Here is a 22,756-nt window from a genome sequence, read left to right on the forward strand (position 1 = left end):
TTTGAAACCGAGTTGCTTACATAAACCAGGCGCTGTAATTACTGTATAAATGTATTGGTTTGTTGATGTCGACAGATCCAACTAAGTTTGTACATATGATATTTGTAAAATAATGTATGAAAAATGATGCCACATCACATTGCAATAAAATATGTACAGTTCTCCTTGTTGTATTTCTGTTTTAGTGTTTTTCAATAAAATGGAAAAAAATGTTCCTACATATGGCTGCACATAGACCAGTGATTAGCGTCGCAGCAAGGAGGTCCTGGGTTCACGTCTGTCATGTTGGAGGTTTTGACCCACAACATGAAGAATCACCACAGAACCAGAGGTAAGTAAACGTTTCTATGTATTTTATTAAAGTCTTTGTGGAGGAGAGAAAAAACAGAGATCCAGAGGGTTGTGGAGTTTCGGGGTGTTCTGGAGAGAGAATGGATTTTAGTCTTTGGATAATAATGCAGAGGATAATCAAAAGGGCAGAGGAGGCTTACGGTCTTCAGGAAGTTGGGAAGCCAAGGAGGGAGCCAGGTCAGGGTCTGGCTGAGCAGGAGATAGAGAGACCAAGGCTGGGAGTTGAACACAGAGAGTTGGCTGCAGGTGTGTCCAGGTGAGCAGGTGGGCGGTGGAAAGCTGGTGGTCAGAGGTGAATGACGTGGCAGAAGCTGAGTGAATCAAAGTTATTGAAGTGTGATGTTCTTTGCAGGTGAGGGAAATCTGGATGGGTCAGGAGAACAGATCAGATAAACGCAGAGTCAGGATACAAAAAGACAAAAATATATTCTGAGATGACAAGCGCTAGGACTGGTAGCGGCTAGAACTACCCAAGACTGAGGCCTAGTCCACACGTAGCCGGGGTTTTTTAAAAATGAATATCCGCCCCTCCAAAAACTTGCATCCACACCATCGCGTTTTAAAAACAAACTCTGTCCGCACGTACCCGGATAAATACGTTGTTAAGGACATGCCAGACCTATAGGCGGCAGCACTTCCCCCGTTCTTAACCTCGTCCTTCGTCTGTGGTCTTCCGCAAGGAGCAGTAATTCCGCTTGCAAAAACAAACAAGCAAAAAGCGCTTGGACAACTGATGGATCGGGTAGTGACAGAGGGCAGCTCTGAGGGCTTCCATGATGTCGGCTAGTGTAAACACAGGTCGCACACGTGATGTCAGCATTTTTTTGTCGCGGAAAGTGACGTTGCGGACCTTAAAACTCCGGTTTTGTCTGTCCACACGCAGACACCCAAAACGGAGAAAACGCAGATCTTCACTTTGGCCGGAGTTTTTAAAAAGATCCGTTTTCGTGTGAAAAAACTCCGTTTTTGTGTGGATGACAGGCCAAAACGTAGAAAAATATCTACGTTTTGGCAGATTCCCCGGCTACGTGTGGACAGGGCCTGAGTATCATCCGGCACTGGTGAGTTGTCACGCCGCTCCTTAAATCCCCTGACCACTGATGGGCTGAACAGCAACAGCTGTGCTCTCCAGGACACGCCCACCTGCAAACAGCACTCAGAGGAAAACAAAACCAGTTTAGCTCAGCACAAACCTTGACAACATCCCGGCCCGGGCTCTTTCTGCAAGGAGTTTGCATGCTCTCCTTGGGCACAAGTGGGTTCTCTCTGGGTACTGCTGCTTCTTCCCACAGTCCAAAAATGTGGCTGTCAGGTTGATTAGTTTTTCCAAATCTTCCTTAATTGTGAGTGTATGCCTATGGTTGTTTGTTCTGTGTGTCTCTGTGTTGCCTTGCGATTGAATAGCAACCTGTCCAAGATGTACCCTGCCTGCTTGCCTGGAGACTGATGGAGATAGGTACCAGCCCCACGTGGGCCTGCGTGGATAAGCGAGTAAAGACAATGGATGGATGTTCATACATTAGGGAAGTATGATAAAGACAAAAAGTGACTTATGTAACAGGTTGATGTGAAAGCCAACACTGAACATTAATTGTTGGCTGAAGTCTGTGTGGAGCAGTCATCCAGGACAAAGCCACAGTGGAAAACGTGGAACTTGGTCATCTGGTGAGAAGCAAAACATCTAAAATGTGAAATGAGGGGCTGCTGTCGTTTTATGTTTGGAAAACAAACATAACAAACATAAAACGGCAGCTCCTTCATCACGTTACAGTATTAAATAATGACCCATGAATGGACTTATCAATAGCTATTAACACTGTACCATAAGTCCAGCAAGTGTTATCAGCACCAAAACTGGACACGCAGACAAATCACAGCCAAAAGTGACTAGCCCAAATCTTCTAGGATTTTACTTGTTATGCAAAAAATATAATTAGATAATTTAAAAAGAAGTTAAAGCTTCATGGATTGAAAAAAGGTTTAAATAAGAAATGCTGTTCCTGCATTACTTGCAGGAGCAATGCTGATTTTATGAATTGCTTTTAAACATATCCAACTAAAACAGAGAAAACAATAATTATTGGTAATGCTTATTAGTGTTTATTCTCACTTGACACACCTCCAGCAACAGCAGACATGTTTAGACAATATGGTTTAATGTCCTAGAATGTGCAACACGTGTATTTTGTGTTTTATCTGTCTCAGAAAGTCTCATTCATTTTTACACATTGTTGCAGAAGCATGGAAGAATACTTTTGTTATCAAAGTGGAAGAGAAAATCTCTGCAGCCTTCAAAGGGGTTATTTCTTTAGCATCCATCTCCGAATTCTGCGAAGTCTTAAACAGGATATAATGTTAGTGTGACTGATGAAATGTGACAGGCTAGTAAAACTAATGCATCCAGCAGTCCACGCTCCACCAAGAGCAGAAACCACCTTTAATTCACAATCTGTCAGTTAGGCTTTCAAACACAGGAAAAATGACTTAACACTGCACTGAACCCAACTCTATTAATATCACAATCTGACACCAAACTGAAGTTAAGAGCTTTGGTGTTTGTAAAGAAGATCTTAAATCAAACATGGGCCAAGTTTTGACAGAACACAGCACGCTGTGTGGGGAGTATTTGAATCATAAGCCCAGAGAAGTGTGTGATTTTCTTCCAGCTGATACTGACAAGAAGAAGAACTTACTAAATAGCTAAGGCAAGCCCAAACACAAGTCCCATATTAACCCAAACCCACAGCCAGCTACGATCACTCTACTTAGCTGTGTTTCAACTAAAGATCATAGTGAAATTGTCCTTGAGCTTTAACAGACACACACGCTTTTTATGCTAATAACAGTTTGACGTCTGCTTCGTCAGTTAAACTAACGGCGGTAAAACAGACGGTGTTTCATTGTCTCCGTAAACAGAGACCACAGACTCTTTGGATGCCGTGCATGTCTGAAGACTCACCACAGTGGAAAACCTTGAGTGAGTAAGGGTGGCCTGTACAGCTCCTGCTCCCCAACCAACATGGAAAACCTTGAGCTGACACATTGCTCGCTCAGCACAAGAGCAACCACATTTCCCCAAAGTTTAAACCTGGAGCTTCAAACTGGCTTGTATTGTTTCCTCTCTGTAAAAGTCTGTATCCTCTATAACGATTTTTGATGAACTTCAGCAGAGATGTGTCACTCAAACATCAGTGTTGGCCTCAAACCTTCCACGGTTTCATTACAGAGACTGATCGTGTCCAACAATAACCAATAAAACTAGCCTGGTCAAATATAATAGTACCCTTCATGTTTTGTTGCTCTTTTCAAGGTAAAACATGAGACTCCCTCAACTGTTGAAAGGTATTTCCATCCACCACCCCCTCTTGAGCAAACTGCTCCAGTTGTCTCAAATGGGATTCCTTCTCCAGATATTTCAGCTCCTTCTGATGTTCAACAGGATTTACCATACCATACCATCTTTATTTATAAAGCATATTTAAAAACGGCATGGCAGCCGACCAAAGTGCTGTACAGAATAAAAAGTAAAAACACAATATAAAACAATACACGGTCAACAATAAAATGCACAACAAGGCAGATAATTAAAGTCAATAAAAAGACACTTAATAAAATAATAAAAGTCAGGGATTTAAAAATGCCCGATTTGGATCGGGGGTAATAGAAGGTCTCTTCTGAATAGTCCAGTTTTATGTTCAGATCCTTTTTATGTTTCTAGCTGCATGTTAAGTCTCTCTCCTTTTGGAGAACATGACCTGCAACTGAGACCAAGCTTTCTTACAGGCAGCACATTTCACAGGAAGTCTTGATAATCTTAACTTGTTGGACACTGAACAGATTTAAGACACCCTGGTCCAGATGCAGCAAAGTGGTCCCATTACAGAACACAGCCTGTGTACATAGAGGTCCACAAACAGCTCCAGTAGTCCAAAGGACATTTCCCTAGAAGCTTTGCGGGTTGCCAAAGACTTTTGAGTCAAAGCGAGTCTGTTTTTTTGTGTGATTTACTTCTAACAGTGGGGTCCTTCTCGTTAGAGACCACTTTAGCTCAAACAGTGATAAATGCTGAGAACTGACACAACTCTGACCTCAGAGTTAATCTCTAAAGCCTCTTTCATACCAAATGTGGAATGGATAGGGTCCGGTTTCCGTACAGCTTCAGCGTACATCAAACATCCTTGAGCCTAATCACAGCTTTCACACCAGCTGTGCTGTGGATCTGGATGCAGAGCTCTGGACAGCCTCTGCATTGGAGTCTTTTTGTTATGGACGCTGCATACGGATTGCCATGAAGTTAAAGAAATTCCATGAGTCTTTCAGGAAGTGAGACATGTCAGCGAGATACAACCCATTTGTTTCAAAATAAAACCTGCATGCATTATTTTTGCCAGCTTTAGTTTTATGATTAATGATGAGGATATCAGTTCACAATTTTATTTTTACATAGTTCATTTTATATTTTAAACATATTGTGTCAAATTTCTAATCATTTAGGGCTCCAGTGTGAGCAGATAGCTGAGCTGTTGAGCTCACAAACCACAGTTGGTGTGAATAACAGTTTGTCTGGAAGCCATATGTAAAGCAGACTGCCTCTGTACCACACTCAGTGTCAAACAGGTCCTTGGATGTTGTTTTGGGATCTTTTCATACCTAACACCAGTCTCATGACTTTTCCTCTTGCAGCATCCAATAAAGGTTGAGGATGGTTAATAAAAGAAAATATTGAGACTTTTTCTGACACACCTGCCCCATTTCCTGAAGGAAATGTTTACATTCATTTTTAATTTTATTTATTTATTTAAACTACCAGCTTTAGTAAATATTGTGCAATAAGGAACATTAGTTACATTAACCTTGGCAAACTTGGGCCTCTGTTAAAACTGACCAAGGCGGACCACTGCAGTTCAAACTCGTGCATTAATAATACATTTTCTCATATTTCATCTTATTGTATCATGAAATCTCATGTTGTCAGTCTTTCTTGTATTAGTTGGTAATCAGTATTCAACCTAAGATGATTATTGTTGAAATTTTGCAGAACATCAAACAAAGCTATGTTTAAAGTTAGATGCAGACTAGCAAAAAAAAAGAGGAGAGGAGTTTTACAGTTTTATTAGAGCTCTGATGTTCCAGCTCACCTACACCATGCTCTGGTTTTAAACATAATTCTTGTAAAAACATTCAGGTCAACACATTCCACACCAGCTGTAACCACTAAATATAATGAAATTGTCATGTTCTGTGTCCCTCTGTCCCCAGCCTCCTCCTGTTCTCCTCCAGGTTCTCCTGCTTAGTTATTTCTCTATTTAGTTTATTGAATGCACCTGCCTTCCCTCCAGATCACTCACACCTGTCACCTGTTCCTCTCATCACCTCCCTCTGTGTTTAAAAGCCCTGTCTTGTCCCTCAGTGTTTGTCGGTCCTTTGTTTTGTGTCTACGTTGTTCTGTCTTCTCCAGAGTTTTGCCCGTGTCCGTGCGCAGTTTTTGAGCTTCTGTTTTTGTATTTGTTTGAATGCTGGATCACGTCTCCTCCTTTAAATAAAGGCTTTACTTATTTCATCTGTGCCTGTCTCGAGTGTTTCTGCGATTTTGGGTCCCAACCTCTGATTTTCGTGACAGAAATGTATCTTTTTGCCACTCTTTCCTCTCTGCTTTCTCTACTCTGAAGTGATCAGTACATTATTCTGCCTTAATGCACAATAAAGTGATGAGACATGCTGAGGTACAACAAGCTGTGTTATCATTTTAGCATCTTTCTCTGAAATCCCAGCATGGGACATCTTGATGAAGCATTCCTCTGAGCTCTTAAAGGAGGTGAGTTTAAACAAAACCTAAATGAACACTAATTACAGAGAATCAGTAAACTTCTGCACAGTAAATAAAAGCCAACATCTTTTTCCAAGTCATTTATTACAAATTCTGGTGTTTACTGCTGTGAAATGATTGCAATGCACATGGAAGTAATTACAGAAGTCTAAAAATAGAAATGAGTACACTAGTGGTGAGGCATGTTTTTGTTTTTTATAAAGTAACTTTGTTTAATTGCTTCAAAAAGTAGAACCATTAAATTAACGGGTTTTCCATTTTCCAACAGCTCAGCATGTGAACTGATGTCCAGCTGCAGATCTGGTAGCTTTATAGCCTCATACCGTGAGCAGTGCTTTATGCTCTTCCAAACGGAGACCTCTGCGGGGACATTACAGGAAATATCTCAGGCAATGACAAGAGGAATTTTCCTTAGTATAGTAGATCTGTTCTAAATGGTAAAACTCTGACTTCTCTTACCAGCATGTGTTGTCCAGCTTTCTCTAGTTTGACCATTTTAAATCTCCTACAGAGAATGTTTCAGTCTTGAGTCTTTTTTCATTAAAACATTTTTGCAGCAAGTTTTTATGAAATAAACAAAAAAAGCAATATGCAAACAGCTTTACTGTTCCTTGATTAAATGAATTCACTTTATTTCAGATCTGATTTATAAACCTGTATCATATCATGCTGTAGAATGATAGTTTCATTGCTGTTATGGTCTAATCCAAAACATGACAATGTGCAATCTCATGCAAAATGACCGTAACACATTTTCTATCTCAGAGGATGTGTTGTGCCTTTGAGCAATACTAAAAAAAAAAAAACTTGATGAGCAGCACTCTGTGGTGTCTCTTAGTTAAACCTTTGCGAAATTGGAAGACAAATAAACTTAAAATGTTTTTTCATCTCTCTTAACAATGTTCTATAACAGCCTTTAGCTATAAATATATAGTGGAGATTACAAAGATGAATAAAGTAGTTGTTGCGCATTTGTCTGAAAACCAGTCAGAGTTGTAACCCTGCTGTGCCAAAAGTGAGAAAAAAAAAACAGTACTTTACCAAAAACCAATTACTCAGCTGTAAGTAAGAATTACTGGAGAAGGTAGCCACAATACAGCAGCTCGTTCAGTTTTAATAGAGGAAAATATGAACACCTTCATGTTGGGAACAGGAGGAGTTTCTCACAAAATCATTTCTTTATGGAGGTAAAATTGCACATCAAATAGGTCACTTTTACCACATCAAAAGTTTTATTTAGTTAAAACATAAAAATCAAACTACTTAATCAATAGACACTTTCCTGGCACAACTAGCAGGTTGCCCTTTTGTGTTCAGAACTGCTTTAAAGCTGTTTTAACACACACACACACACACACACACACAAATATATACATATATATATATATATATATATATATATATATATATATATATATATATATATATATATATATACATATATATATATATATATATATATATATATATATATATATATATATATATATATATATATATATATATATATATTTATATATATATATATGCCGGGAAAATTAGCACGTATATAATTTGCATTAATTTTGTTATTTTAACGTGTTAAAGTAAATGACACAATTAATTTGATAATCTCTCCAACTCGGACCCACCATTCTCCAAAATTTCTCCATATTTCCCCCTGGACAATATTGCTGAACCATCATTTACTGAGCCTGATAAAAGTTCAAGTTTCTACCCATATTATGGACTCTCAGCATCAAGGACTATTGAGCGGATAAGATGAACAGAGGCAGAGCGCTCATGCGTTCCACCGGTGTCTGTGTCTTGCGCACGGCCACAGTAACATTTAAGCGGCGCCACCAACATACATTTAACACGCGATCGTTCATAACTGCTTTGGTACTTTCTGTCTTTTGCTTGTGGCTGATTCACATTGCTGCTTCGCTCATCACCCATGCTCCACGGCTGCGGCCGAGCAGCAATTTTTCTGGAGAATTAGATCCTGCATCTCCCTGTGGCAGATCAGAGACAGAAGAAGAAGAAAATATCATTTCTATAGCGCCTCACAAGATAAAAACCACGAGGCGCTTCACAAAAGCAAAAAATGCAAAAATATAAAAAAGATTTTAGAAAATGGTTAAAAATATATTTAAAATGAGCAAAAAATAGACAATTGTGATTAAAAAAATGTTAAAAAAGAGAGAGAGAGTGACTAGGAAAGAGGGAAATCAGTGGATCTTGAGGAAGGTGGAATAGGTGGGGAGAGCAGAATAAAGAGAGAGTGGTGAAGAAGGTCATACAAAAGCCAGCTTGAACAAGTGAGTCTTCAGCTGCTTTTTGAAGGAGTCCACTGAGTCCACTGATCTCAAGCTCAGGGGAGAGAGTTCCAGAGTCTGGGGGGCACAGCAGCAAATGATCTGTCACATTTCCGCTCCGGTCATCACAGAATCGTTGGCTAGCAGTGCCTACACCATGCTCAGGACAATCCAGACTCTTCTCATTCATCGTTCCACAAATGTGGAATGACCTACCAAGCACTACCAGAACAGGGGCTTCCTTTTCAATTTTCAAGAAACTCCTGAAGACCTTGCTCTTTAGAGAGAATCTTTAAACTAGCACACTCCCTGCACCCGTCCCCCCTCTCTACTGTCCACTCCTTGTTCCCTCCTCTCCATGATGTCAAGTTGTTGTTGTTATTATTGTTGTTAGCCTCAAGGGCAACATGTCGATTATCACTTGTAATTCGATTTGGACAAAAGTGTCTGCTAAATACTGCACATAAACATAAATCTTTGGTCTTTAGCCTGGTGCGCTGCACAACCAATAGGCTTTGATCACTGGACCTCAGGGAACTGCTGGGGGTGTAGGGACTAAGAAGATCACCAATGTAAGAGGGTGCTTGTCCATGTACGGCCCTATAGACCAGAACCAGGATCTTGAAATGAACCCTGAAGTTGACTGGCAGCCAATGAAACTGGAGAAGCGGGGTGATGTGGGTGTGTTTGGAGGACTTGGTCAGAAGCCGAGCACAGGCATTCTGAACCACCTGTAGACGGTTCAGGGAGGTTCTGCTCAGACACGTGAAAAGAGAGTTACAGTAGTCTAAGCGTGAGGAGATGAAGGTGTGGATAACTGTCTCAAGTTCAGAGCGGGACAGAATGGGACTCAGCTTAGCAATGTTCCTGAGATGGAAGAAGGAAGAGCGAACAAGAGAACTGACATGAGAATCCAGGGTGAGAGCTGGGTCAAAGGTCACACCAAGATTCCTGACGGAAGGTTTGGTGTGAGAAGCAAGCTGACCAAGAGAGTCTCTGACTTTGGGAACCAGCTTGTCTGGGGCACAGATGAGGATCTCAGTCTTATCTTCATTCAGCTGAAGAAAGCTCCCAGCCATCCAGGTTTTGATAGAGTCTAAGCAGGTGTGTAACAGCTGCAGCTTAGACATCTCATGGGGCTTAAAGGAGAAGTACAGTTGGATGTCATCTGCATAAAGATGGCAGGAGAGTATTTGAAGCAGCTCAGGATGTGCTGGAGAGGGAGCAGATAGAGGAGGAAGAGCAGAGGCCCCAGCACAGAACCTTGTGGGACACCATGGGTAAGAGAGGTGGTGGAGGACCTAAACATGGAGACGGCCACAGAAAAGGAACGCTCAGAAAGATAAGAAGAGAACCACTCCAGAGCAGTTCCTGATAGGCCTACCCAGTCTCTCAGCCTCTCCAGTAGCAGGTGATGGTCAACAGTGTCAAAGGCTGCAGTCAGGTCCAGCAGGACCAGAACAGAACAGTCCCCTGCATCACTGTGAGTCAGAAGGTCATTAGAGACCCTAAGAAGAGCTGTTTCAGTAGAATGAGTTCTACGAAAACCTGACTGTAAGCAATCATAGATGCTATGTTCATCAAGAGCAGCTGTGAGTTGTTAAGCCACAACCTTTTCCAAGATCTTGGAGCTGAACGGATGTTTAGAGATGGGACTGAAGCTGCTATGGAGAGAGGGATCAAGACTTGTTTTTTTAACAAGCGGGTGGATTACAGTGTTCTTAAAGTAAGCAGGGACCTGACCAGAAACCAGAGAAGCATTAATAATGGAGAGCACCCTGGGACCGATGGACTGAAAACCACTTTTAAACAAAGATGAGGGTAAGATGTCGAGGGGGCATGCAGAGGTCTTCATAGAGTTAACTAGTTTGATTAACTCAGGCAAAGAAACAGGAGCAAAGCTATCTAGGATGACGGGCCTGGTTGGAGTCGGGAGAGGCAGCGATAAGGCTGAAGGAGAGATGCTAGATCCAACCTTATTGACTTTGTCCACAAAGAAAGACAGAAAGTTCTCACAGTCTCCAACAGTGGATGGAGGCTGTAGGAGAGGCAGGAGACACGATGCTGCTGATGGTGTTAAACAGCACCTTGGGGTTCCCTTTGCTCTGGGACACCAGGTTGGAAAAATAGGAAACCCTTGCATCTCTGACTGCAGAGTTAAAGGATGTCAGAAGATCCTTTAGGTGCGGCAGATGGACGTGGAGATGGGTTTTCTTCCACAAGCGCTTAATTTTTTTGCACTGGCGCTTCAGGCTGTCATTAAACCAGGGAGTAGGGTTCACTGCAGGAACTGATCTGGTTCTGACAGGACAGATGTTGTCCAGAACGGAGAAGCAGTGCTTGTTAAACTGAGAAGTTAAGGAATCTGGTTCATTATCAGAAGAAAAGGGTGGATCAAAAGCAGCAGAAAAATTGCTTGCTGTGCTCTCATTAAGAAAACGAGAACTAACCATACGGCGAGCAGGAGGTGGGGACACAGAAAGTGACAAGTTAAAGAAAATGCAGTGGTGGTCTGAAATATAAAAATCCTCAGGACAAACACTGTCAGCATTTAGACTCAGGGTAAAAACAAGGTCTAGAGTGTGCCCCCTGGTGTGTGTGGGGCCAGAAACATGCTGGGTAAAGCCGAAGGAGTCCATAAGGCTGGAGAAATTCATGGCAAAATGATTGGAGGGATCATCAACGTGGATGTTAAAGTCACCAACAATCACCAGTCTGGACAGCTTCACAGTGGAGGATAGAAAATCACTAAACTTCTGAAGGAAAGAACCGTTTGGACCAGGTGGGCGATAAACCACAGCACATTAGAACGGGTCCTTACGCCCGACTTTAATCAGCTGCAGTTCAAAGGAAGCAAAGTGACCAGAGGTTGTAGAGCTACATGGAAGATGGTCTCTGAAAACAACAGCTGGGCCTCCACCAACACCAGAACCCCAGGGCTGGCTAAGAAAAGAATAACCACTCGGGCAGAGTTCAATCAGACCAGAATAATCAGATGTTTGCTGCCAATCTTCAGTCAGAAACAGAAAATCCAGGTTTTTAGAGCGAATTAAATCATTGAGCAGGAAGGACTTATTGTTAACAGAGTGGGTATTTAATAGAGCCATGCTGAGTGAGGTGGAGGAATCAGAAACTACAGCTACAGCTGGAGTTAGTGGACGTAAATTAGCAGGGTTAGATCCACGGTGTTTATAAAAACCACTTATGGAGGGAACAGGAGGAGAATCCACTGAGGAATGAGGATAAAACAACCTTAAAAAACTTGGATGGAGAAACTGCACCGTAACGCGGCCTGGCGGGAATGGCGATCAAGTCGCCAAACTAAGGACAAGAAGCTAGAAGATCACGCCGATGTTTACTAGATAAACCACGCTATAAGAGAAGTCTTATTCTCACCGGAAGTCTATTCCTGCTCGTTTACCTCTTTTCCTCCGACGTTTTCCCGGGACCGGATAAACATAGCTGGAGGCGCACTGGTTGGGATTGTCGTTTGGCTCCGGGCCAGTGCGCCACTCAGATAAAAAAGCAGGGAGGTACGTCCTTGGTGCATCTTGGGCGATCGTGAATGAACAGAAGGACAAAAAAGTCTGGCGATCATAGGAGATGTTAAAGGAGACATAACATGAAAAACCCACTTTTTTATCCGTTAACACAGTGTGTTTTACATTTTAAGTGTCTAAGTGAGCAAAAAGGCTTATATTATTCACTGGAGTTGCTATTTAGATATTTAATAATTAAGTTTTGGGCATATTTGTCCACCCGTTCAGTTTTTCAAATTATCTATTACATCAGTAATTTATTTCGTCAGGATAACTACCAAATATGGTAATGGCCCTGGCTAAACACAGAGCCAATCCGCCATTTTTTTCATCTCGCTAAGATTTTTTGTAGTCCTATTGGAAAAATGCAGAATGTCTGGTTATTCTAGCCACACACAGCTCAAAACTGTTCCTCGTTTTAAGGAAGGGTGGTGTGGCAGTATTTAAACCCAGGAGCTGATGACACTACTGCTAAAAAAAAACAGAAGAAAAAGTAGTGTGTGTGTGTTTGTGTGTGTGTGTGCGTGCGCGCGCGCGTGGTTCGTTCGTGTCTCCTGGCTAGTAAGTACCGAGGGCTTCATCTATCTAAAAGGAGTACTCCTTTTAGATAGTCAGAGTACTCCTTTTAGATAGTCAGTCATTTCCATCTGAATGTGACAGCACCGGGACACAGCAGCAGAGCGGTAAGCTTCATATAACTCTAAAATGTCGACAAACTTTACTTTAGGTTTACGGGCATTAGCAGCACTAAAGCGTTAGCATCCGGCTTGCTATCGCTAGCACAGTATGCTAGTAAAGTTAGCACCCAGATTAATGTGGATTTGGCTGATTTTTGTGGAATAAAACGTGATTTCTGATCAACGCCTTCTTTTACACCAGATGTACATCCACTGATTGTAGCAGCAGAGAGCCTGTGTGTTATTTTACGTGAGTGTGATGTAATCTTAGCATCCAGTAAATAAAGTCCCATATCAGCTATAATGCAGCGTGACAAAGTCATTAAAGTGCGTCAACACAGTGGATTTAATAGAGTTTTAAAGAACAATCTCTGAGTGAAGTGAGGTTAGTTTTTTGTCTCACTGCAGATATAAAAACGAACTCTGCATCAGTCAGACGCAGCAAAGCTCACCGTCTGTATGAGCGTGAGCATCGGAAAGCTGATCAAATCAGCTGTAAAATAATTAAAACAAAGTAAAAATGTTCCTTTGCTTTTTACAGTCCACATCCAGAAGACTGGAGCCGTGTTTCACTGACAGGCTGTAACGCCCTGATGAGCTCAGCTGGGACAAACTGGTCTGATGTTTAGGTAAGTGAAGATCTGCTTCTCCAAGTCCTTGAGATGCTAGTAAAAATAATTTAGCCAGCTTGCTAATGTTACTTTTCTTCTCCTCTAAGGAACACAGAACGTTCAGATGTTGGACCTTCACGACACCTACTGAGGAAGGAGACCCACCAGTAAAGAGACGGTCTGGACCAGACCAAAGTGAGTGATGACACACTTCAGCCACCCTCATCATTAAGAACACCTCACCCCCTGAATCACTCCGTCTGATGACAGCAGAGTGATTTATTTGATGTTTTACTTGTTTAGTCTGTTTAGAAATTATTGAATTACATTATTTTCTGTAATCGACCATCTGATCTGGATGTGTGCAGAATAACTTTCCCCAAATTCAGCAGCAGCTGGCCTGTAAAAACAGCTGCAGCATGTAGTAAGTCTGTCTGCACTGCTCTCTAATGAGCTTCCTTTCATAAGGAATCATTTGTATAATTTTAGTGTCACTATTTTATTACATTTGTAAGAATATGAAGTCACTGCAGCAACACAAACGTGACTATAAACATGAAAGCTAAAGAAACAACTTTCCTAAAGCTGCTTGTAAACAAAATATGTCATTAAAGTTATTGTCTATCATTGCAGAATATGGCGATGACATCATGGAACTGGTCTTTGGAAAAGTTTTCCCTGAACCAACTCCGTTTCTAGATGAGGTAGAGAAGATCTGCATCTCACCAACACTCTGGTCTCAGTATTCAGACAACGGAGGTCTCCCACTGTTATCCAGGACCAGTTTGAAGCCCACATACTTCCCCTCCCTCATCATCAGGAAACATCAATCCGTATCCTGAGGACAACAGAAGACGGCAGGAGGACAGGAACTCTGAGACCTAGATACCACAGCACCGGGACACAAAGCACCTGTGTGCACAACGCCTGTTAAACTACTAAAACCTGTTTATTATATTGTTCTACTTATTTGCTGTGAGGTTAATACTTAGAAAATTTGTATTTTAATGTAAACAATAAAAAAAAATCACTGATTGTATGTTTTATTTTAGATGTAATGGTCCAAACTCCGCCTTGTAGACATTTATTGCATCCTGTAGGTAAATACACAGATCAGGCTCAGATCCAGGATGACCCAGCATGCTCTTCTTCCATTCTGGCTGTTAGGGATTGTATCAATAACTCAATGCCTACTGATGTTTCCACCTAACAGTATTTATTTAGAATGCAGGTAAGATTTAACTATATTTGTTAGCAAAGCAGACTGATCTTGGGAATTTCACTGCAGCACTGATTTCCACCTCTCTGTACACATTAGAGAGAATTACCACTTTACAGCTAAACACATTTAATAAAGATATAGGCTACGCATTGCAGACAATAAAAACAAAGTTCTAAGCATTAGAATTATAATCACATTAAAGAACATTTGGAGGAATGTTCTTTATTTTTGACTAGAATCTCAAATCTTTAAATTAAAATGTAACTGCTTTTTATCCATTTTCAGCCATTAAGACACCCAATATTAAATAAGACTACTTATAAAATTATTTATAATTATATGTATGTATATATATATATAGATAGAGATCTTAATAAAATATATTTTTAATGGTGTTTTAATGAGCTGTATCATTTTTTAAAACATTTTTATAGAAATAAATAAGCAAGCAGCATTCCTTGTGTGTGTGCGCGTGCGCGTGCCTGCTCGCTTGTCCCGTCAGCCGTGACGGATGTGTGTGTGTGTGTGCGTGCACGTGCCTGCTCACTTGTCCCTCCGTCGGCCGTGACGGGTGTGTGTGAGTGACTACAGACAAATGCATGAGAGAGTTAGCAGCCTTGAAACAGCTTGATTAACTACTCTCCCCACATGTTTTAAAAATGCTAATATGCTATGCTAAATCTGCTATGCTAAATAATGATTTCTCTATAGAACTACAAAGTCCGGCTGGGGGAGGAGAGTACAGGTCTGCACTATGGAGGGGGGCGGAGTTTACAGCTCCTCCTCCAGTTTAAAGAGACAGTACCCAAAAACGTTGGTTACGTATTGTAACCCCAGATTCTAGCCCTTAAGCTAGCTGCTATTGGAAGGATGATCTCCGCATCAGCCAATCATGAAGAGCTTAAATGTACGCCCACCAATAGTGGGCCCCCTCGTGGTATATAACCGCAGTGACCCCACTGCTCACCTCCAATGGCTCTTATTCCCATCATAACCAGTGGGGCCAGTGGCTTAAGGGCTGCGACTAGACTCATAGAATCTGGGGTTACAATACGTAACCAACGTTATATTTCGTCTAGTCTTAGCCCTTAAGCTAGCTGCTATTGGACTAAAGCGCAGCTGGATGGGTTTACGCCCCACTGGTTAACACAACCAATGGACACACCCAATCAAATCTCCTCAAGTGGGGGACGTTCAGCCTCAGACCAGGCTTAAAGACTGAGGCAGGAACGTAAGAGAGGGGCCCCCACTAAAAAACATCATCCACAAGAGGATGAAATCCATCTCAGCAAGGCCAATGAGGTGCCATAAGCATTCATTTAGCCTGCTGGGGTCCAAGCACTGAACGAGTGATGGATCCTGAAGACACATCTCGTAAATAATAACGAGTAAAGGAACATGGGGAAGCCCATGAAGCAGCCTGACAAATGTCTTCCATTGACACACCACTGAGGAGCGCCATCGAAGAAGAAATCCCTCTGGCTGAGTGAGCCCTGAGTGCCTCAGAGGGATCCTACCCTGATGATGTGTAAGCGAGGGAAATGGCGTCACACAGCCAGCGTGAAAGGCGCTGGGCCGACAGCGCCTGACCAAGGGAAGACTCCCTGTAGTGCACAAACAGGTTTTGTGAGCGACGAATCCCTGAAGTGCGTGACACGTATCGTGCAAGCGCGCGCACCGGGCAGAGAAGGTGAGAAGCCGCCTCCTCCTCAGAATTATGGGGAGGAGGAAAAAGTCCAGCCAGTGAGATTGACCTGGATTTGAAGGAAGCATTAATGCTTTTGGGCACAAAGGCTGGGTTGGGGCATAAAACAGCAGATCCGCCTTCCTCCCGGATCCTGAGGCATGCGGGAGCCACTGAGAGGGCGGTTAGGTCACTCACTCTCTTAACTGATGCTAGCGCCAGCAGCAATGCAGTTTTAAGCGACAGGAACTTGAGTGAGACCTGGTCCAAGGGTTCAAATGGAGCTTCAGATAAGCCACGCAGAACCACCGTTAGATCCCATTGGGGAAAAAGCGGGCGGGACACAGGTCTGTTCCTCCTGACACCTTTTAGAAAACATTTTGTGAGGGGATGATTGAAAACAGATCTATCTCCAAACCCCTGATGACATGATGAGATAGCTGCAGCATATGTCTTAACAGTGCTGAATGCGAGGCCCCTGTCCATCAGTATCTGCAGAAATGATAGGACATCCGCCAGCTGGCAGGAGAGCGCTTGAACATTCCGTTCTGCGCACCAGTTCTGGAAAGCTGCCCATTTAGCAGCGTAAGACGCATGGTAGAGGGCGCCCGCGCACTCTGAATCGTGGCGACCACATCATGCGGCAGCCCAGAAGCCTCTAAGCGTGACCGCTCAGCGGCCAGACCCACAGCCGTTGGCCTATTTCCGGAGAATATTTGATTATCCCATCCGCCTGGAGAAGGGCGTCCGCCCTCCACGGGAGCCTCCACGGGGAGCCGGACACTAGCGCTTGCAGGTCCGGAAACCATGACGCGGACACGCGTCTGGGAGCCACCAGAATCACCGAGAGCTGTTCCGACCGAATTCGGTCCAGGAGACGGGGAATCAGAGGGACTGGTGGAAACGCATAAAGGAGCGTTCGAGGCCAGGGCTGGTGTGAGAAGGCGTCCGCCCCGAGCGGGGGTCCGTCCCGGGGACTCAGGGAAAACCACAGGCGACACTGAGCGTTTTCGCGAGCCGCGAACAGATCCACAGACGGTTCCCCGAACCTGATCCAGATCTGTGATATCAGTGCAACATGTATATGCCAGTAGGAGTCGCGGGGTCCCCCTCTCGACAGGATGTCTGCCGCTACATTCAGTACCCCCGGAATGTAGATGGCTCTGATGGACAGCAGGTGGACATGTGTCCAACACAGTAAATCTGTGGCGACACGCAACAGTGGGAGGGATCGAACTCCCCCTTGGCGATTTATGTAGGCTGCCGCTACCCGGTTGTCTGTGTGAACTTCGACATGACGGCCCTCTAGAAGGGCAGCGAAGTGTCTGATCACATTCCTCACTGTCATAAGCTCCAACACATTTATGTGCTCGTGCGTGTGGGAGGGCCAGCGATCTGCCACCGTATGGGACAAGCACGTGCCCCCCCACCCCGACAGTGACGCATCCGTAAACACAGATACGTGTGACGCAGGACATCCGATGGGAACCCCGCGTGAGAGGATGCAGGGGTTCCCCCAGTGAGCGAGGTCCCCGCCCACTGAAGGGGGAATCCTCAACATACGTCTCTTCTGACGTATCGGGTGTACCCGGAGGCGGACGAACCAGCGTTGCAAGCGCCTCGTGCGCAGCAAACCTAGCGGCACTACTGAATGGGCTGCGGACATCATGCCCAGGAGTTTCATGACTAACCGGGCTCTCACGATCTTGCGGGGTTGAACATGGGAAATCACCGTGAAGAGATCTGCCGCTCTTGCAGGCGACAAACGTGCTCTCATTAGGGAGGCGTCCAACTCCACCCCGAGATACACAATCGACTGGGATGGAAGGATGGAGCTCTTTTCCCAGTTTATAGAAAACCCTAGGGTTGACAGATGCCCTGTCAACCTCCTGGTTTGCTGTGACGCCTCGTCCTTGGACCGAGCGCACAGGAGATCGTCCAGGTAAAATAAGACCCTCATTCCCTCCGTGCGCAGTGGCTGCAGCGCGGTCTCCAGACATTTGGAGAAGGTGCGCGGGGCTAGCGAGTAGCCGAAAGGGAGGCGATTGAACTGATATTGAACTCCCTTGAACGAAAAACGCAGAAACTTCCGGTGGTTTGGAACTACTGGTATGTGGAAGTATGCGTCTTTCAGGTCGATTGACGTGAACCAATCCCCGGGGCGCACATATTCCAGGACTTGTCTCATCGTTAACATGCGGAAATGCATTACTGCTATGGAGCAGTTGAACAGGGACAGGTCGAGAATCGGCCTCATTCCTCCCGACTTCTTCGGTACTACGAAGTAGCGGGAGTAGAAACCCGAGAGTTCTTGTCCGCGAGGGACTCGGGAAATAGCGTCTTTGGACAGAAGTTCCCGCAGCTCCAGCTCTAGCGCCTGAGACTGTACTTGCGATGTGAACGTCGTCTCCACGATCCCGTTGAAGGGAGGTGGAGTGGCCTGAAAATGAAGTGTGTGACCGCAATGAATGGTGTCCGAAATCCATTTGCTCATGATGCAAAGGCGGCGCCACTCGTGCGCGCGTTCCGACAATGGACGCGTGTGCGCGGTCACGTGAACAACGTCTGAGGGTTGTGCATGCGCCCTTACCGCCGTCGCCCGTACCAGAGAACTGGGGGCGACCCATGGAGGGCTGCGCTCGAAAGGGCAAGTGCGAAACAGCTGGAACAGGCTGGTCCACACCGCGGAGCGTGGAGTCCGAGAGTGAAGGACGAGTGGGAGCCGGGCCTGTGCACGGGGGCGACAGAGTGCTAGCGGATGGAGCCGCGCACTTTGCCGCCGCGCGTGGTCGAGACAGCGACATGACATCCCGCCCCACCCAACGGCGTGGGGAGAGCGGGAAGAGTTGGGCCTGGCCGGATGCTGGGGCCAGAGCGCAAATGGAGCGCACCCTTACGGCTGGCCGTGTATTATGACTACCTGCAGGAACATGTGTGCGTGCAGCAGTGCTTGGTGTGGGGAACCTGTGTGAAAACTCGGCAGAGGATTCTGCGGAGGACTGTAGGATTGAGCTCTTTGAGTGACGTTTTTTGGGTTTTATTTCAAAACCAACAACATCAGAACAATCAGTAACACACACATTCCCCCCAAAGAGTCACTTCCGTGGCTGCTTTCGGCGAGGCTCCTGCACCTGGGACTGCCAAGACGGCGTCTGCTGGCCCCGCCGGAACCGTTGTCCGCCATCTCGCTGGTCCCGCTGATGTGGAGCCGAAGCGGGAGGCCGGCTCCGTGGAGCGGGCGGTGCAGCTGGACGTCTGAAGCTTCCGCGCCGTTCGTCCCATCCTCTGGCTGAACGGCCGGAGTGCGAGGCTGACCGAGGGTGGACCAGGTCTCGCACCGTAGCCGATAGTTCGGCAGTCTTCTGAGCCCTCTCAATGACGCCCCTAAGATGGGGACCAAACAGAACATCGGTGGTGATGGGGCCATCTAGCATCTCCCTTTGCAGATGTTCCGGAATGGAGGGCAGGGCCTTCAGCCAGATCGCTCGCTGGATGAGGGTCTGCCAGGCAGCGATGCGAGCAGAACCGGTGAGCACAGCAGCACACAGATTGAGGATAGCATCAGCAGTCTTAGTTATGACGGCTTTCGACTCCTCGGGAGCTTCCAGCTCCTCCATCATCTTGGAGACGCCGAAGGCAAGAAGGGCGATGTTATTCCCTGCAGCGCCGGTCTGAAAGGCACACTGATGTGTGCGGTCGGTGAGCCGCGTCAGCAGCTGGTCATGTTTTGAAGCGGGAACAGCTCGCGGGCCAGCGAGGTGGTTCTTGGCGCCGAACAGCGAGGCCAAATCCGGCTCTAGTGGAGGAACGGACGGCCAGCCTTGGTCGGAAAACCCCTCGACCTTGGTGATGGGCGCATACGTGGAGACTGGCGCCTTGAGCTTGGCAGGCTCGGAGAAGGCGGCAGACCAGCAGCTCATAGCAGCGGGGAAGCGCGGCCAGACAGGGTCTGGACAGCGTGTCTGAGTTGCCCCGAAAATTCCCGCCAAATCATCCGCTTCAGGCAGGGCCGGTTCTGGCACAGCTAGCCCCTTGCGGGCTGCTGCCGCAGAAATGATGGCGGGCAGCTCCTGGAGCAGTGCTCTTACTGCTGGCAGGGAGGAGCGAGAAGCCACTGGGGCAGAAGGACCCGCTGAGCGAAGCTCGTCGACCTCCGTTATGTCTAGGAGGGATGCCGCCTCATCGTAGTTTTCGCTGTCGGTGACGTCATCCAGCCGGTTGAAGCCAGCCGGCTCCTGACCGGCGTCGAAGAAAACCAAAGCCTTGTCCAGCGGGTAGGAGTCAGCCACCGGAAATTCTTCGTCGGCGGCGGGAGTGAAGTACTCGACCCGGCGAATCTTCTCTGCCACGGGCAGAGCGGCACAGAACGGGCACGAGGCCTGCGGGGTCAAGGCCAGGCCAGCGTGGTGAGCCCCGAGACAGACCTCACACTTAGCGTGCAGGTCGCCGCTGGAAATGGAGCCCGTCTGGCAGGTCGGGCAGGGTCTGGCGTTGCTGGACATGGCTGGTAAGTCGTCTTCGGATAATTTCGCTCTTTTGAGATAATATTTGCTCTTTAATAAAGCTCTCAAGCTTGGCATGAAGAGAAAAAGGAGGTGAGCAGTGGGGTCACTGCGGTTATCTACCACGAGGGGGCCCACTATTGGTGGGCGTACATTTAAGCTCTTCATGATTGGCTGATGCGGAGATCATCCTTCCAATAGCAGCTAGCTTAAGGGCTAAGACTAGACGAAATAGAACGGCTCGTTCTCAAGACTCTCCTCAGAACAGGGGTAGATGAGGGTCTGTAGAGCAACAATAATGAGGAAATCAGACCAAAGAACTGCAGTTCCACTGTATTTAGACCCCCAACTGAAGGATTTAGATGTAAAAAGGAATAACTTAAAAGCATGTTATGTCTCCTTTAACAGGGATACTACTGAAGAGGATCGCAGACAAGGCAAGGTAGAAAAGAGGAGGTTAGTGGAGGAAAGTTTGAAAAAGTGGCTGGTGACTGTGGCTAAGCCAAGCACAGGCGCCATCTTGTTACTGACCGGGAGAGCAGACAGGACAGGATAATAAGAAAACAAAACAAAGAGCTTAGAAAAGAAAATGTAGGTAGAAGTATCCCACTACATGTTATTCCGTTATAAAATAAATATTATTTATAAGCTCATAATATATTTCTTACAATTCAGATCACCTTCAAAACTCCATCTCACTCAGGGTCGTATAAACCGTATCAAAGCATTTGGGGCATTTATTTTTTGGAGAGTTGGCAATCCTAATTCAATTGATGCTGTGGAAAATGACATTTACATTGAATAACATAAGCTAACTGTGGTAGATTTATTTCCTGTTCATTGTTTACACGATAGACTTTTTCAAACAATGTTGTTGAACAGAAACGGGACTTGATTTTAGGTTTTCTCTGTTAAAGATAGTATTCAGTTATTTCACACACTTCAACAAGTTATGCACTTTCTAAATAAAATGAACCTCTCTTGTATATTTTTTGCATGTTTATTGCTTGCTTTTTCTGGAAAAAATAAATTTTATTGCCACAAATTTTTTTCAGATTTGCGATTAACTACTTAATTTATTTTAATTGATTCCCGGCCTAAAAAAATCTATCTATCTATCTATCTATCTATCTATCTATCTATCTATCTATCTATCTATCTATCTATCTATCTATCTATCTATCTATCTATCTATCTATCTATATATATATATTTTTTAATTGATTTTATTGGGCCGAGAACCTCACACCAGTGGTGTTCTGTTGCTAAGTACACGTCTTCTTCACCACATCTAGATGACTAAATGCTTTGAGTTGCTGCCGTCTGATTGGCTGATCAGCTATTTGAGTTAACAAGCAATTGAACAGGTATACCTAATAAAGTTGCTAGTGAGTTTAAAACTGTAAAACAGAAGTAAAAAAAAATCCTCAGCAGATTTAGTCAGACCTTTAGTATTCTCAGAGATACAGCAACAGTGTCAACTAAAAGCAAACCAAACCTCTACATGTCAAAACCTAATAAAAATTTGGAAAAGTTTGAACATTATGTCATGTGGTTTAATGAGATCAACTTCCAAAATGATAAAAATGAATCGGTCATGAAAAAAGTCTAAAATGTTTGGAGAATTCATGTCCCAAAGGTTCACCTCAGCCTTTGGAGATCTGCGTCATAATTTTGTTTTTTCTTTCTGTTTCACATAAAACATTTCCAAACCTACTGAGCAATGAACTGTGCACAAATAGTGGACCACCATATTAATATAGTTGTATTTGATGCTATCTCTAAACAAAATGACTGCAATTAATACTGTTTATTCTTTTTAATTGTCTTTTTTCCCAGTTTGAAATGTGGAACATACTAGAGCTTACTTGACAGACATGTTGTGGATCATTTCTGTTTTCCATTCTTTCACACAGAGCTGTTGCACCTGCGGCCACAAAGCACTGGAGGAAACTGGTGCTGTCTGCAGGGGTCAGAGGTTAACTAATCTTAGCTGTGGCAAGTACTAATAACCTACGGTAATACCATCCATCAGCTGAATGACAT

This window comes from Nothobranchius furzeri, chromosome 17 (assembly GCF_043380555.1).
Source record: "Nothobranchius furzeri strain GRZ-AD chromosome 17, NfurGRZ-RIMD1, whole genome shotgun sequence".
NCBI classification, from domain to species: domain Eukaryota; kingdom Metazoa; phylum Chordata; class Actinopteri; order Cyprinodontiformes; family Nothobranchiidae; genus Nothobranchius; species Nothobranchius furzeri.